A 16,609-nucleotide genomic window follows, 5' to 3' on the forward strand; every position below is an offset into this window, starting at 1 on the left:
TTTACAATCATGATGATCAAAATTAGGGATTTGTTCAATTAGTTTATTGAGTTCCATAGGAAGATTGAATAAATTTTTTTATATCTAATGTTATTTGTTAGCCCACCTGAGCTGAAAACTCAAGTGAGCTTTTCTAATAACTTTTTGTGCGGCATCTGTCTGTCTGTCCATAAACTTTTTACATTTTCGACTTCTTCTCCAGAACCAGTAAGCTGATTTCAAACAAACTTAACAAAAAGCATTCTTAGGTTAAGGGGATTCAAGCTTGTCTAATTGATAATTGAAAGGCCACGTCTTGGTTCAAGGGGAGATAATTAAATTTTTTTGAGAATTCGTTGGTACTCTTTCAAAAATCTTCTCAAAAACCATTTGGCCAAAAAAGCTGAAACTTATGTGGAAGCATCCTCAGTAAGCGTAGATTTAAGTATGTTCAAGTTATGACTCCCTGGGGGTAGGATAGGGCCACAATGGGGGGTTAAATTTTTACATCGGAATATATAGAATAAATCATTAAAAATGTTCTCCTCGGAAACTGATCGGCCAGAAAAGCTAGAATTAGTGTGGAAGCATCCTTAAGTAGGGTAGATTCAAATTTATTCAAATCAAGATCCCCAGGTTGAGCCATAATGGGGGGGGGGGGCGAATTGTGACATAGGAATATATAAGGTAAATCTTTAAAAATCTTCTCAGAAAGAAATCGGCCAGAATTGAAGACTTACACAAATAAAAGCATGTCTGGGATTGGTTGGGATATATTTAAATTGTATGCAAATTTAGAGGTCGTGTAAAGATGACCTCTTATCCATACCTGTCATGCCCTGACAAGTGTAAGGAGAGGGGGGATGGTTGTAATCAGACTGATGAATTTGTTACAAGTTGAAACAAATAAGAGCTATAGCATAGTAAATTCCAAGGGTCCCATCACTTCCCCATTTACTGTATACCATATATCCGGGGTTTTTTTTTAGCGTGTCACAAAATTTGCGAAAATGGGGGAAATCTGTAACATTTTTATATTGCGTCAGTCATGTTTTGCGATTTGAAAAGTTTCTTATAGAAAATGATATAGGATATAATTTCTGCATATTTAATTACTTGTGATTTAAAAGAAGTCGCGAAAAAGCAAAAATTAGATTATCGTGAAAATTACTGAATATACGGTATACTGTGACTTTGCTGAATATTTCTGAGCTGAATTCTTTTCTTTAGATAACTGTGCCCTTCCAGTATGAGTGGCTAGATGAACTGTTCAGGGAGCTTGCCACGTTAGTGTTCTTCATCATTACTGGGTATAAATTCCAGCCCGCCCCCGATAACCCATACCTTCAAGTGCCAACAGAGGAGGAAGATGAAGAGGTTGAAATGGATGAGGTGTAAGTATCCACACAAGTTTCTGTGTGTGTTCTGATGATTTGATAAAGATAAACAGTGGTTTCAACTTGATTTATTGAACACAAGTTTTATGGATTTCAGTGTTGAGAGTATACAAAAAATCATTATGTTCTTATTCGATTTACTCAAACGAACATAAAATATTTATAAAATAAACACAAACTCATGAGTAGGATGTGAAGCGCTCTGAAATTGTAGTTTTAATTACATTCAATATAACAATAATTTCTTTCCTTCAAAACCACATCTTCCACATCTACAAAATAAAATTACAAATTTTAGACAGTGCATACATCTATATATAATACAATACGAAGCAATGGGCTGGTGGGTGGGACATTGGTAACATTATATAAATAGTGCCTGTTTAGGAGAGTAACAGTGTAAATTGACACCCCGAGACAACCATTGTCAACCAATGCGAAGCGAAGGTTGACAATAGTTTTCAAGGGGTGTCAATTTCAACTGTTATCCTCCAAGACAGACACTATTTATACCCCCCGCAAAGGAAGTTTGGAGGTATGTAGGAATCACCTTGTCTGTCCGTCTGTCTGTGCAAAATTTGTGTCCAGTCCATATCTTTCTTATGGAGAAACATTGGAAGTTCTTACTTCACCAAAGATTGGTAATGACTTAAGGGTGTGTCATGACCTTGACCCAAGGTCGTTTTGGCAAGGTCAAGGTCAATGGCAGAAAAAGTGCAAAATTCGTGTCCAGTTCATATCTTTCAAATGGAGAAGCATTAATTAATCTTACTTCACACAAAGATTGCTTATGACCTAAGGGTGTGTCATGACCTTGACCCAAGATCATTTGGGCAATGTCAAGGTCACTGGCAGAAAAGTGCAAATTCAAGTCCGGTCAATATCTTTCTTATTGAGAAACAGTGGAAGTTCTTAATTCACATAAAGATTGCTTATGACCTGGTGGTGTGCCATTACCTTGACCCAAGGTCAATTGAGGAAGTTTAAGGTCATTGTTTAAAAAATGCTTTATTCTTTTCAGTGTCATGTCTTGTATTAATGGAAATAATTAGAAGCTTAAATTTGACACAAAGCTTGTTTGTCTCAGGCCACATAAAATTATTTTTTAGATTCTCATCCCTGTCTCTCTGAAAGTGGCCTGCTCCAATGTATTTTTGGGGGGGAGGGAGGAATGTGTGGGAAAAAAAATTCAGACAAAAATCGCGTTCAGTATACCAATAATTCAAATGTCTATATTGATGGCTGTTTAACATGTGGATTTTCGTTTGATTCGAGACATATTTGTTAACATAAGGATGCAATTGTCCTCATGCATTAACAGTTAACTTAAAATAAAATGCAATTTAAAGAAATTGGTTTGTGTACCCATATTATCATTTACAGTTTTAAAAAATAGAAATTAGTTTGTGTACTCATATTAGCATTACATATTACAGCACTTGAATTTTAATTTCAGAATCACAAAATCGGGTGCCATGGATACAGTGACTCATGTCAACAAAGGGGCCTCCAAAGGGTCAACAGGCCTCAAACAAAGGGAGAGCAGCCATGACTATGACTAATGTCCATTATACTGAAATGAAGTACTGTTTGGGTTAGCATTATTCCAAAAGAAGATTTTTCGGGAGATAGAATGCAGTGGTTGACTCCAGCATTGATTCCTAATGCTGTTGAGTAAACTAAAAGGATCTTTCTGTTTATTTTTTTATTAAAATATGATTGGAAATGACAATCTTGTGGTGGAAGTTTCATGTGCAATTTTCAATTTTATTCTTGTGATTTTATTTTCATGTATTTGCGTGTGTGTATTTGTGTGAAAGTATAAGTGTAAATGGTCTGATTTTTGACTTCGTGAGGCAATGAATATTGTTATACAGTACTGTCAACTTATTTTGTGTTTTGTGATATGTGCAATTAATTGTATTGGTGATATGCATGGCCGAGTCCTTGCTACTGAGAATAAGTGTAGAATTGTATGACTCCGAGTTAAAGTTATATACTGTGGTATAAGTTCTTGTCTCAACCATCTAACTAGTATTTAAAAAACATGTGATGAAATGAATTAAAGCAATCCATGAAAATTGGCCCCCACAAATTTTAATGATTCCACAGTACATGTATAGACATTTACAAGATTCAACAGCTTTATGATATAATGATCAACACTATTTCGTTCTATTGAAATAATTCCAGAAATGTTCACATACGTTATGTATGTACAAAGTTGATACAAATTAGTGCTAGAAAGGAACACCATTTTGCATACTAGTATGTAGAGAATTTTAGGTACATTTTCAATTGCATGAGAAACAGTTCATGTTATATGGGTTTAATACCTTCAATCAATCGTGTGCTTGATTTGAAACTTTTACTCATTGCATCTCCATGTGTGTACAGTTTTATGAAGTTATATTGGACATGTTAGGATTTGCATGCCTGTTCCTCGAGGAATATTGAGAGGTGTATGGGACAAAAAAAAAGAAGAAAAAGAAATCCATTTATATTATGCTGAGTTCTGTATTCATTGTTATTTTATTCTGTGATACTTTTGCATACTTTGCTATGAATATTGTACCATTGAATTGAATCGTCTTTTTTTCACAAAAAGTTAATTTCTTTGTTTTCACTTTATTTTATTAAATGTCAATCTTTCTTTGCTCTGCCCAAATAACCCCCCCCCCCCAATCAATATATATATATATATATATATATATATATATATATATATATATATATATATATATATATATATATATATATATGCAAGTTAAACTTTGCTATAAATTTTGAGCTCTAAGTTTTTTGGACTTGCTGTGTGCAGCTGAAAGAAAATAACTGCACACATTTTAAATTTGATGTTAATAGTTCTAATCACTCAGAGAAGTCTGTGAAAATCGCGTGGTATGATGGTTATTCAACTGCTCAGAAAGTATATTGAACTGTGAACGCTCTTTAGAAACAGATGGTCTGTCTCGCCTACGCTTACAGGCTTAGAATTAACTTCTGGTCTGAACTTTCTCGGTTTTTTTAAGGATTTCCTCCACGAAAATATGAAAGAGTCAATCGGAAAAGAGCATGAATCATTCATGAGAACAAGAAAAATTCAATTTTTGTAATCCAACTTTTGTTCGCGACAAATTTATTTCACTATTTACTGATAAATTGGATTATGTTGATTAATGTTCGTGCCCAAACCTCATCCAGACCAGTGTTGTATCATATGAAAATGACTGGCTCGCCCTGAGGAATATTCACGACTTTGACGCTCTCGCTATTTTCGCGAAAATTTCTCGCACGCGAATAAAAGTTGGTTTACAGTAGATTGCACACGGTCAGAAGGTGTATGGGAGACTCTCCGTTGTTGTCCGATGATGGTGGACGATGCAGATGCATGTTCATGTATTAACATTTTATTCCACCCAGTCAGATCGTTTGTTTTAGGAGCGTTGATCCAAAAGTGATGTCACAGGTGTGAGAAAATCATGAAAAGTTGACGTTAAAAACAAAAGATTGGGGAGAAAGTGTTCGTCTATCTTTTATTAGATCTGAATTAAAGAAAATACATGTGAATTGTTTTTTAATGAAATTTTAAAACAATATATAGAACATAAGTTGAAAGTAGTGACTTTTATACTGAATACAAGTACTGGTTTGCTTAAAAACACTGGTTAACTGTAATAATTAGTTTAAACAGTCCTTATTTGGAGGTTAAATTTTGACCAGTGGCTAACTTTTGTTGCGCAAAAATATCCTCCTCCTATCGTTGATATTAACCGTTTGTAAGATCTTCGCAAATTGCATGTTGATTTGAAAAGATAATTTTAAAAAATAAATTGGTTCCAAATACTAACATTAGGCATGTTCTAACAAAAAGACCCCCATTTAACAACGAGAACAGCTCTGCACTGGACCCCAGAAGGCAAGAGAAAGAGAGGGAGACCAAGAACATTATGGAGAGAGACAGTGGAGAGCGACACAACGATCAATATAACGAAGCTGGCTCAGGTTATGCAGGGGTAGAGGAAGTTTGTTGCTGTCCTACGCACTACAGGGTGTAAAGGACAATAATGATATTGACAAGCAATGTTAATTAAAATGTTTTCACTAAAGTAGACATTCTCTTCCCTCTAAAACACCCACACCCACCAAACTGCAAAGGAAATTACGTCCAAAGACTACTCACGGTGTACCAACTTGATTCTCTACTTTTGAAAATTCGTAAACAAAATTAATTTAATTAAATATATTTGATGACTGTAACACAATAGGTATCGAGTAGATTTGTCTCAAATCCAATACATGTTCCCAGTGCGGCAATTCTGTAACCCAGTTTCACTAAGAACAAAAAAATATGATCCTTATGTAGAGTCAAAAATGGACCAGGTATATCTTAGTTAAGGTGAATCGTTTAAGAAAAACGTGTACAAATTTGTTTAGAACAGGGAAGCTAGGGTCTCTATGTATCATGTCCAACAGGGTAACAATGGTAAAGGGGGTAACATACCCTTGTTTCTCTACTAAGCTATGTTCTGAAACAGGGTTACGAGGGTTACAGACTTTTGTTTCTATACTAAGCTATGTTCTGTAACAGGGTTACAATATTAACGAGGGTAACAGACCCATGTTAACGTTGCTACATATCTATGTTTCTATACTAAGCTTTGTTTTGAAACAGGGTTACAAGGATTACGAGGGTAACAGACCGTTGTTTCTATACTAAGGTCTGTTCTGAAACAGGGTTATAAGGGTTACGAGGGTAACTGGTCCTTGTTTCTCTACGAAGTTATGTTCTGAAACAGGGTTACAAGGATTATGAGGGAAACAAACCCTTGTTAATATACTAAGCTATGTTCTGAAACAGGGTTACAAGGGTAATGATGGTAACAGACCCTTGTTTATATACTAAGCTATGTTCTGAAACAGGGTTACAAGGGTAACGAGGGTAACAGACCCTTGTTTCTCTACTAAGCTAAGTTCTGAAACAGGCTTAAAGGGGTTTCTAGGGTAACTGGCCCTTGATTCTATAATAAGCTATGTTCTGAAACAGGGTTACAAGAGTAACAGACCCTTGTTTCTATACTAAGCTATGTTCTGAAACAGGGTTACGAGGGTAACAGAACCTTGTTTCTCTACTAACCTATGTTCTAAAACAGGGTTTTAAGGGTTACGAGGGTAACAGACCCTTGTTTATATACTAGGCTATGTTCTGAAACAGGCTTACAAGGGTAACGAGGGTAACAAACCCTTGTTTATATACTAAGCTATGTTCTGAAACAGGGTAACGAGGGTAACAGACCCTTGTTTCTTCAGATTCTTTTATATATTTTAGATAACGCACATCGCTTTAAAGAATATTTCAAAGTAATCAACAAAATTTGATTCTGAATTTTTTTTTTTTTTTTGAATTTGCTTTACTTGAAATATGAAATCAGAATGTTTTTTTTATATGGGTTAAAAAATAAGATGGTTTTAGTGATTTTATTTCAATCAATGAGCAATGGCAGTCTTTATTATCACTCATAGAGATTTCAACTCGGATCAATATTTGACGTAAGTGATGACGTTAACGAATCCAGGAGGTTGACTGAAAGCTTCTCAATAAACAACACTTTGATGATACATACATGTACATGTTTTTGATGTCGAAAATAATTAAAAATATAAGTTATTTTGATGATTTTTAATAAAAATATATACATACCTGTGAAAGAAATACAGTTGAAATCGATGAAAGGGAATACATCAAAGATATCTTCATTGAACAATTATCATTTTTCACTCATAAAAGTTCACAGGAACGAAAACAAATTTCTTATGGAGATTTTTAATGGGAAATGTTTGCATATTTTCTCCATTCGGAAGTACTCGGGATACCTCACACAATTTTTCAACATTATCATCCGGGCTTATTAATGGGTAATGCAGTGCGAAATCCCCATAGAGTTTCTATTTTTGTATGTGTATTGAAACTTGAAGCGGTAGAGGGGGCATTTCAAAACAGATAATCTGGACATTTTTCATATTAGTGGATGAACGTAGTTTAAGCACAAAAGTATTTATGATTATTAAAAAATCAAGCAAAAAGTGGTGGAAGCAAAAATTCGGGACAGAGTATAACTGTCAATAAGGTAAGGCAGAAAAGATAAAAATTCTTTCTTTCATTGGGACGTACAGAACAAACTTATTCTGTCCTATTAGATTGACATACGATAAAGCTCATTTAAATTCTTTTAGAGTTCCTTGTTAAATTTTACAATCATGATGATCAAAATTAGGGATTTGTTCAATTAGTTTATTGAGTTCCATAGGAAGATTGAATAAATTTTTTTATATCTAATGTTATTTGTTAGCCCACCTGAGCTGAAAACTCAAGTGAGCTTTTCTAATAACTTTTTGTGCGGCATCTGTCTGTCTGTCCATAAACTTTTTACATTTTCGACTTCTTCTCCAGAACCAGTAAGCTGATTTCAAACAAACTTAACAAAAAGCATTCTTAGGTTAAGGGGATTCAAGCTTGTCTAATTGATAATTGAAAGGCCACGTCCTGGTTCAAGGGGAGATAATTAAATTTTTTTGAAAATTCGTTGGTACTCTTTCAAAAATCTTCTCAAAAACCATTTGGCCAAAAAAGCTGAAACTTATGTGGAAGCATCCTCAGTAAGCGTAGATTTAAGTATGTTCAAGTTATGACTCCCTGGGGGTAGGATAGGGCCACAATGGGGGGTTAAATTTTTACATCGGAATATATAGAATAAATCATTAAAAATGTTCTCCTCGGAAACTGATCGGCCAGAAAAGCTAGAATTAGTGTGGAAGCATCCTTAAGTAGGGTAGATTCAAATTTATTCAAATCAAGATCCCCAGGTTGAGCCATAATGGGGGGGGGGGGCGAATTGTGACATAGGAATATATAAGGTAAATCTTTAAAAATCTTCTCAGAAAGAAATCGGCCAGAATTGAAGACTTACACAAATAAAAGCATGTCTGGGATTGGTTGGGATATATTTAAATTGTATGCAAATTTAGAGGTCGTGTAAAGATGACCTCTTATCCATACCTGTCATGCCCTGACAAGTGTAAGGAGAGGGGGGATGGTTGTAATCAGACTGATGAATTTGTTACAAGTTGAAACAAATAAGAGCTATAGCATAGTAAATTCCAAGGGTCCCATCACTTCCCCATTTACTGTATACCATATATCCGGGGTTTTTTTTTAGCGTGTCACAAAATTTGCGAAAATGGGGGAAATCTGTAACATTTTTATATTGCGTCAGTCATGTTTTGCGATTTGAAAAGTTTCTTATAGAAAATGATATAGGATATAATTTCTGCATATTTAATTACTTGTGATTTAAAAGAAGTCGCGAAAAAGCAAAAATTAGATTATCGTGAAAATTACTGAATATACGGTATACTGTGACTTTGCTGAATATTTCTGAGCTGAATTCTTTTCTTTAGATAACTGTGCCCTTCCAGTATGAGTGGCTAGATGAACTGTTCAGGGAGCTTGCCACGTTAGTGTTCTTCATCATTACTGGGTATAAATTCCAGCCCGCCCCCGATAACCCATACCTTCAAGTGCCAACAGAGGAGGAAGATGAAGAGGTTGAAATGGATGAGGTGTAAGTATCCACACAAGTTTCTGTGTGTGTCCTGATGATTTGATAAAGATAAACAGTGGTTTCAACTTGATTTATTGAACACAAGTTTTATGGATTTCAGTGTTGAGAGTATACAAAAAATCATTATGTTCTTATTCGATTTACTCAAACGAACATAAAATATTTATAAAATAAACACAAACTCATGAGTAGGATGTGAAGCGCTCTGAAATTGTAGTTTTAATTACATTCAATATAACAATAATTTCTTTCCTTCAAAACCACATCTTCCACATCTACAAAATAAAATTACAAATTTTAGACAGTGCATACATCTATATATAATACAATACGAAGCAATGGGCTGGTGGGTGGGACATTGGTAACATTATATAAATAGTGCCTGTTTAGGAGAGTAACAGTGTAAATTGACACCCCGAGACAACCATTGTCAACCAATGCGAAGCGAAGGTTGACAATAGTTTTCAAGGGGTGTCAATTTCAACTGTTATCCTCCAAGACAGACACTATTTATACCCCCCGCAAAGGAAGTTTGGAGGTATGTAGGAATCACCTTGTCTGTCCGTCTGTCTGTGCAAAATTTGTGTCCAGTCCATATCTTTCTTATGGAGAAACATTGGAAGTTCTTACTTCACCAAAGATTGGTAATGACTTAAGGGTGTGTCATGACCTTGACCCAAGGTCGTTTTGGCAAGGTCAAGGTCAATGGCAGAAAAAGTGCAAAATTCGTGTCCAGTTCATATCTTTCAAATGGAGAAGCATTAATTAATCTTACTTCACACAAAGATTGCTTATGACCTAAGGGTGTGTCATGACCTTGACCCAAGATCATTTGGGCAATGTCAAGGTCACTGGCAGAAAAGTGCAAATTCAAGTCCGGTCAATATCTTTCTTATTGAGAAACAGTGGAAGTTCTTAATTCACATAAAGATTGCTTATGACCTGGTGGTGTGCCATTACCTTGACCCAAGGTCAATTGAGGAAGTTTAAGGTCATTGTTTAAAAAATGCTTTATTCTTTTCAGTGTCATGTCTTGTATTAATGGAAATAATTAGAAGCTTAAATTTGACACAAAGCTTTTTTGTCTCAGGCCACATAAAATTATTTTTAAGATTCTTATCCCTGTCTCTCTGAAAGTGGCCTGCTCCAATGTATTTTTTTTTGGGGGGGTGGGGGGAGGAATGTGTGGGAAAAAAAATTCAGACAAAAATCGCGTTCAGTATACCAATAATTCAAATGTCTATATTGATGGCTGTTTAACATGTGGATTTTCGTTTGATTCGAGACATATTTGTTAACATAAGGATGCAATTGTCCTCATGCATTAACAGTTAACTTAAAATAAAATGCAATTTAAAGAAATTGGTTTGTGTACCCATATTATCATTTACAGTTTTAAAAAATAGAAATTAGTTTGTGTACTCATATTAGCATTACATATTACAGCACTTGAATTTTAATTTCAGAATCACAAAATCGGGTGCCATGGATACAGTGACTCATGTCAACAAAGGGGCCTCCAAAGGGTCAACAGGCCTCAAACAAAGGGAGAGCAGCCATGACTATGACTAATGTCCATTATACTGAAATGAAGTACTGTTTGGGTTAGCATTATTCCAAAAGAAGATTTTTCGGGAGATAGAATGCAGTGGTTGACTCCAGCATTGATTCCTAATGCTGTTGAGTAAACTAAAAGGATCTTTCTGTTTATTTTTTTTATTAAAATATGATTGGAAATGACAATCTTGTGCTGGAAGTTTCATGTGCAATTTTCAATTTTATTCTTGTGATTTTATTTTCATGTATTTGCGTGTGTGTATTTGTGTGAAAGTATAAGTGTAAATGGTCTGATTTTTGACTTCGTGAGGCAATGAATATTGTTATACAGTACTGTCAACTTATTTTGTGTTTTGTGATATGTGCAATTAATTGTATTGGTGATATGCATGGCCGAGTCCTTGCTACTGAGAATAAGTGAAGAATTGTATGACTCCGAGTTAAAGTTATATACTGTGGTAGAAGTTCTTGTCTCAACCATATAACTATTTAAAAGACATGTGATGAAATGAATTTAAGCAATCCATGAAAATTGGCCCCCACAAATTTTAATGATTCCACAGTACATGTATAGACATTTACAAGATTCAACAGCTTTATGATATAATGATTAACACTATTTCGTTCTATTGAAATAATTCAAGAAATGTTCACATACGTTATGTATGTACAAAGTTGATACAAATCAGTGCTAGAAAGGAACACCATTTTGCATACTAGTATGTAGAGAATTTTAGCTACATTTTTCAATTGCATGAGAAACAGTTCATGTTATATGGGTTTATTACCTTCAATCAATCGTGTGCTTGATTTGAAACTTTTACTCATTGCATCTCCATGTGTGTACAGTTTTATGAAGTTATATTGGACATGTTAGGATTTGCATGCTTGTTCCTCGAGGAATATTGAGAGGTGTATGGGACAAAAAAAAAAAGAAGAAAAAGAAATCCATTTATATTATGCTGAGTTCTGTATTCATTGTTATTTAATTCTGTGATACTTTTGCATACTTTGCTATGAATATTGTACCATTGAATTGAATCGTCTTTTTTTCACAAAAGTTAATTTCTTTGTTTTCACTTTATTTTATTAAATGTCAATCTTTCTTTGCTCTCCCAAAATAACCCCCCCCCCAATATATATATATATATATATATATATATATATATATATATATATATATATATATATATATATATATATATATATATAAACATATATATATATACATATATATATATACATATATATATATATATATATATATATATATATATATATATATATATATATATATATATATATATATATACAATAAACAACACATGCAAGTTAAACTTTGCTATAAATTTTGAGCTCTAAGTTTTTTGGACTTGCTGTGTGCAGCTGAAAGAAAATAACTGCACACATTTTAAATTTGATGTTAATAGCTCTAATCACTCAGAGAAGTCTGTGAAAATCGCGTGGTATGATGGTTATTCAACTGCTCAGAAAGTATATTGAACTGTGAACGCTCTTTAGAAACACATTGGTCTGTCTCGCCTATGCTTACAGGCTTAGAATTAACTTCTGGTCTGAACTTTCTCGGTTTTTTTAAGGATTTCCTCCACGAAAATATGGAAGAGTCAATCGGAAAAGAGCATGAATCATTCATGAGAACAAGAAAAATTCAATTTTTGTCATCCAACTTTTGTTCGCGACAACTTTATTTCACTATTTACTGATAAATTGGATTATGTTCATTAATGTTCGTGCCCAAACTTCATCCAGACCAGTGTTGTGTCATATGAAAATGACTGGCTCGCCCTGAGGAATATTCACGACTTTGACGCTCTCGCTATTTTCGCGAAAATTTCTCGCACGCGAATAAAAGTTGGTTTACAGTAGATGGCCCACGGTCAGAAAGGTGTATGGGAGACTCTCCGTTGTTGTCCGATGATGGTGGACGATGCAGATGCATGTTCATGTATTAACATTTTATTCCACCCAGATCGTTTGTTTTAGGAGCGTTGATCCAAAAGTGATGTCACAGGTGTGAGAAAATCATGAAAAGTTGACGTTAAAAACAAAAGATTGGGGGAGAAAGTGTCCGTCTATCTTTTATTAGATCTGAATTAAAAAAAATACATGTGAATTGTTTTTTAATGAAATTTTAAAACAATATATAGAACATAAGTTGAAAGTAGTGACTTTTATACTGAATACAAGTACTGGTTTGCTTAAAAACTCTGGTTAACTGTAATGATTAGTTTAAAAAGTCCTTATTTGGAGGTTAAATTTTGACCAGTGGCTAACTTTTGTTGCGCCAAAATATCATCCTTCTATCGTTGATATTAACCGTTTGTAAGATCTTCGCAAATTGCATGTTGATTTGAAATGAATAATTTTAAAAAATAAATTGGTTCCAAATACTAACGTTAACATTAGGCATGTTCTAACAAAAAGACCCCCCCCCCCTATTTAACAACGAGAACAGCTCTGCACTGGACCCCAGAAGGCAAGAGAAAGAGAGGGAGACCAAGAACATTATGGAGAGAGACAGTGGAGAGCGACACAACGATCAATATAACGAAGCTGGCTCAGGTTATGCAGGGGTAGAGGAAGTTTGTTGCTGTCCTACGCACTACAGGGTGTAAAGGACAATAATGATATTGACAAGCAATGTTAATTAAAATGTTTTCACCAAAGTAGACATTCTCTTCCCACTAAAACACCCACACCCACCAAACTGCAAAGGAAATTACGTCCAAAGACTACTCACGGTGTACCAACTTGATTCTCTACTTTTGAAAATTCGTAAACAAAATTAATTTAATTAAATATATTTGATGACTGTAACACAATAGGTATCAAGTAGATTTGTCTCAAATCCAATACATTTTCCCAGTGCGGCAATTCTGTAACCCAGTTTCACTAAGAACAAAAAAATATGATCCTTATGTAGAGTCAAAAATGGACCAGGTATATCTTAGTTAAGGTGAATCGTTTAAGAAAAACGTGTACAAATTTGTTTAGAACAGGGAAGCTAGGGTCTCTATGTATCATGTCCAACAGGGTAACAATGGTAAAGGGGTAACAGACCCTTGTTTCTCTACTAAGCTATGTTCTGAAACAGGGTTACGAGGGTTACAGACTTTTGTTTCTATACTAAGCTATGTTCTGTAACAGGGTTACAATATTAACGAGGGTAACAGAACCATGTTAACGTTGCTACATATCTATGTTTCTATACTAAGCTTTGTTTTGAAACAGGGTTACAAGGGTTACGAGGGTAACAGACCGTTGTTTCTACACTAAAGTCTGTTCTAAAACAGGGTAATAATGGGTTACGACGGTAACTGGTCCTTGTTTCTCTACGAAGCTATGTTCTGAAACAGGGTTACAAGGATTATGAGGGAAACAAACCCTTGTTTATAGACTAAGCTATGTTCTGAAACAGGGTTACAAGGGTTACGAGGGTAACAGACCCTTGTTTCTCTACTAAGCTAAGTTCTGAAACAGGCATAAAGGGGTTTCTAGGGTAAGTGGCCCTTGATTCTATAATAAGCTATGTTCTGAAACAGGGTTACGAGAGTAACAGACCCTTGTTTCTCTACTAAGCTATGTTCGGAAACAGGGTTACTTGGGTTACAGACCCTTGTTTATATACTAAACTATGTTCTAAAACAGGGTTTTAAGGGTTACGAGTGTAACTGGCCCTTGTTTCTATACTAAGATATTATCTGAAACAGGGTTACAAGGGTTACGAGGGTAACAAACTCTTGTTTCTATACTAAGCTATGTTCTGAAACAGGGTTACGAGGGTAACAGAACCTTGTTTCTATACTAACCTATGTTCTGAAACAGGGTTACGAGGGTAACAGACCCTTGTTTATATACTAGGCTATGTTCTGAAACAGGCTTACAAGGGTAACGAGGGTAACAAACCCTTGTTTATATACTAAGCTATGTTCTGGAACAGGGTAACGAGGGTAACAGACCCTTGTTTCTCTTCTAAGCTACGTTCTGAAACAGGGTTTCAAGGATTATGAGGAAAACAAACCCTTGTTTATATACTAAGCTATGTTCTGAAACAGGGTTAAAGAGGTTACGAGGGTGACAGACTCTTGTTTCTATACGAAGCTATGTTCTGAAACAGGGTTATAAGGGTTACGAGGGTAACGGGCCCTTGTTAATATACTAAGCTATGTTCTGAAACAGGGTTACAAGGGTACGTTGATAACGTTGTATCTGATTAGGACAAAACAGAGGCCCTACAAGCACTCATGCAGGTGTTCAAGTCAATGGCTGATGGTACTTCCCGCATATTAGTGGGTGCAGTTGCAGCCCGCAGAGCCATTCACATTGAGGATTTGGCTTTTAAAAACAAAGCAACTGAAAACAAAATACTTGTACAGACAACTCTGAATCCTAAGCTCTTTTGTGGGAAGTATTTTGATATTCTTCACGCAAGTGCAGAAAGTATGCGCGATGCTAAAGAAACACAGCACCTAAGGGTTTCAAAGCAGAGAGATGGTTCAGCCCTCAGTTCTGCAAGGAAAAGAATCAAAAGACTACTATAGGAAGAGGAAGAAATTTCAATTCGAAAGGTTCCTTCAGAGGTCAAACTCGTGGCTCTGCACAAGATTGTTTGGGGTATCGCCCCCAAAGTAATTTTGACGGATCAATTAGAGTCTCGACTCGAGTTGCAGAAATCAGCCAAAGTAGACTGTCGGATCATTTCGTACCACAGGGAGTGGATGAAAATTACATCCGACGATTGGATTTTAAAAAGAGTCAAGGAAGGACTCAAACTTGTGTTCATAAAACATCCTCCAAATACAGGAGTAAGAATAACAAATGTACAAAATGTCGTCCAAAGACAATGTATTTTAGAAGAAATAGTTAGTTTATTAGGAAAGCATGCCATAGAGATTGTTCCCAAGACCCAGGAAGGTCAGGGGTTTTACAGCACCTTTTTTGTTGTTCCAAAACGAGACGGAGGTTACCGTCCGATTCTCAATTTGAAACCGTTAAATATATTTCTCCAAAATCAACATTTCAAGATGGAATCTCTAAGGTCAATAATACAGGCTCTGAATGTAGGAGACTGGGTGGCATCAATAGATCTAAAGGATGCATATCTACATGTTCCAATTTATCCAGAAGACAGGAAATACCTCAGGTTTTGCATAGACAATATCCATTATCAATTCAGGTCAATGCCCTTCGGTCTAGCAACAGCCCCAAGAGTGTTTACGAAGTTTATGGGGGCAATAGGTGCACATCTAAGAAGTCAACAGATTTCCATGTATATGTACCTGGGCGACTGGCTTCTCAAAAATGCAGATCAAATGACATTAGTTCATCAACTAAGGAGAACTTTGTTTCTGCTGATGGACTTGGGCCTGGTAATAAATCAATCCAAGTCAATTCTGCAACCAACGCAACAGATAACTTATCTTGGAGCACTATTCAACCTCCAACAGGGTATGGTCTACCCCAGTTTGGACCGTTTTCTCAATCTGCGTGGGGCAATTTCTACCATGGTTAAGGAATCCTTTATCCCAGCACGTACATTCCTCAGAGTCCTTGGTTAAATGGCAGCCTGTATAGATTTGGTACCTCTTGCCAGACTCAAGATGCGTCCCATTCAGTTCTGCCTTCTGTCCCAATGGACCAATCCAGTTCGTCCACATGTGGACGGACTGGATCATATGATTCAAATCGACAGTTTCCTCATCCCACATCTTCTCTGGTGGATAGAGAGATGGGACGTTCTGGCAACTTACGGGTGGGGAGCCCACCTAGAGGATCGACATGTGTCGGGGAAATGGACGGGGATAGAACAGTCATCACATATAAATCTGTTGGAACTCAGTGCAGTGGAGAATGCACTTCATCACTTCAGGGACAATGTCAAACACAGGCAAGTCTTGCTGAGGACAGACAATTCAACAGTTAGTGTCATACATCAATCGCCAAGGGGGGACAAAGTCTGCAGCCCTATGCGTGATGACATGGAGGATTCTGCATTGGTGTCACCTTCTCGGGATACAGCTCAAAGCAGCTCAC

The 16,609-nt window shown here is 35.7% G+C and overlaps 2 long non-coding RNA genes across 2 annotated transcripts; both read left to right on the forward strand.

Annotated features, from left to right (window-relative positions):
* The first annotated feature begins 1,232 nt into the window (after nucleotides 1-1,232).
* Nucleotides 1,233-3,350, forward strand: LOC136272910 (uncharacterized). The gene is made up of 2 exons (XR_010710968.1): nucleotides 1,233-1,373; nucleotides 2,833-3,350. It is a non-coding gene; the product is annotated as an uncharacterized lncRNA (long non-coding RNA).
* A 3,386-nt stretch (nucleotides 3,351-6,736) lies between these two features.
* On the forward strand, nucleotides 6,737-11,615 carry LOC117681882 (uncharacterized). Its single transcript, XR_004596483.2, has 2 exons — nucleotides 6,737-8,998; nucleotides 10,465-11,615. It is a non-coding gene; the product is annotated as an uncharacterized lncRNA (long non-coding RNA).
* The last annotated feature ends 4,994 nt before the right edge of the window (nucleotides 11,616-16,609 follow it).

The sequence above is a fragment of the Magallana gigas genome, chromosome 2 (assembly GCF_963853765.1).
Source record: "Magallana gigas chromosome 2, xbMagGiga1.1, whole genome shotgun sequence".
Classification (NCBI taxonomy): Eukaryota; Metazoa; Mollusca; class Bivalvia; order Ostreida; family Ostreidae; genus Magallana; species Magallana gigas.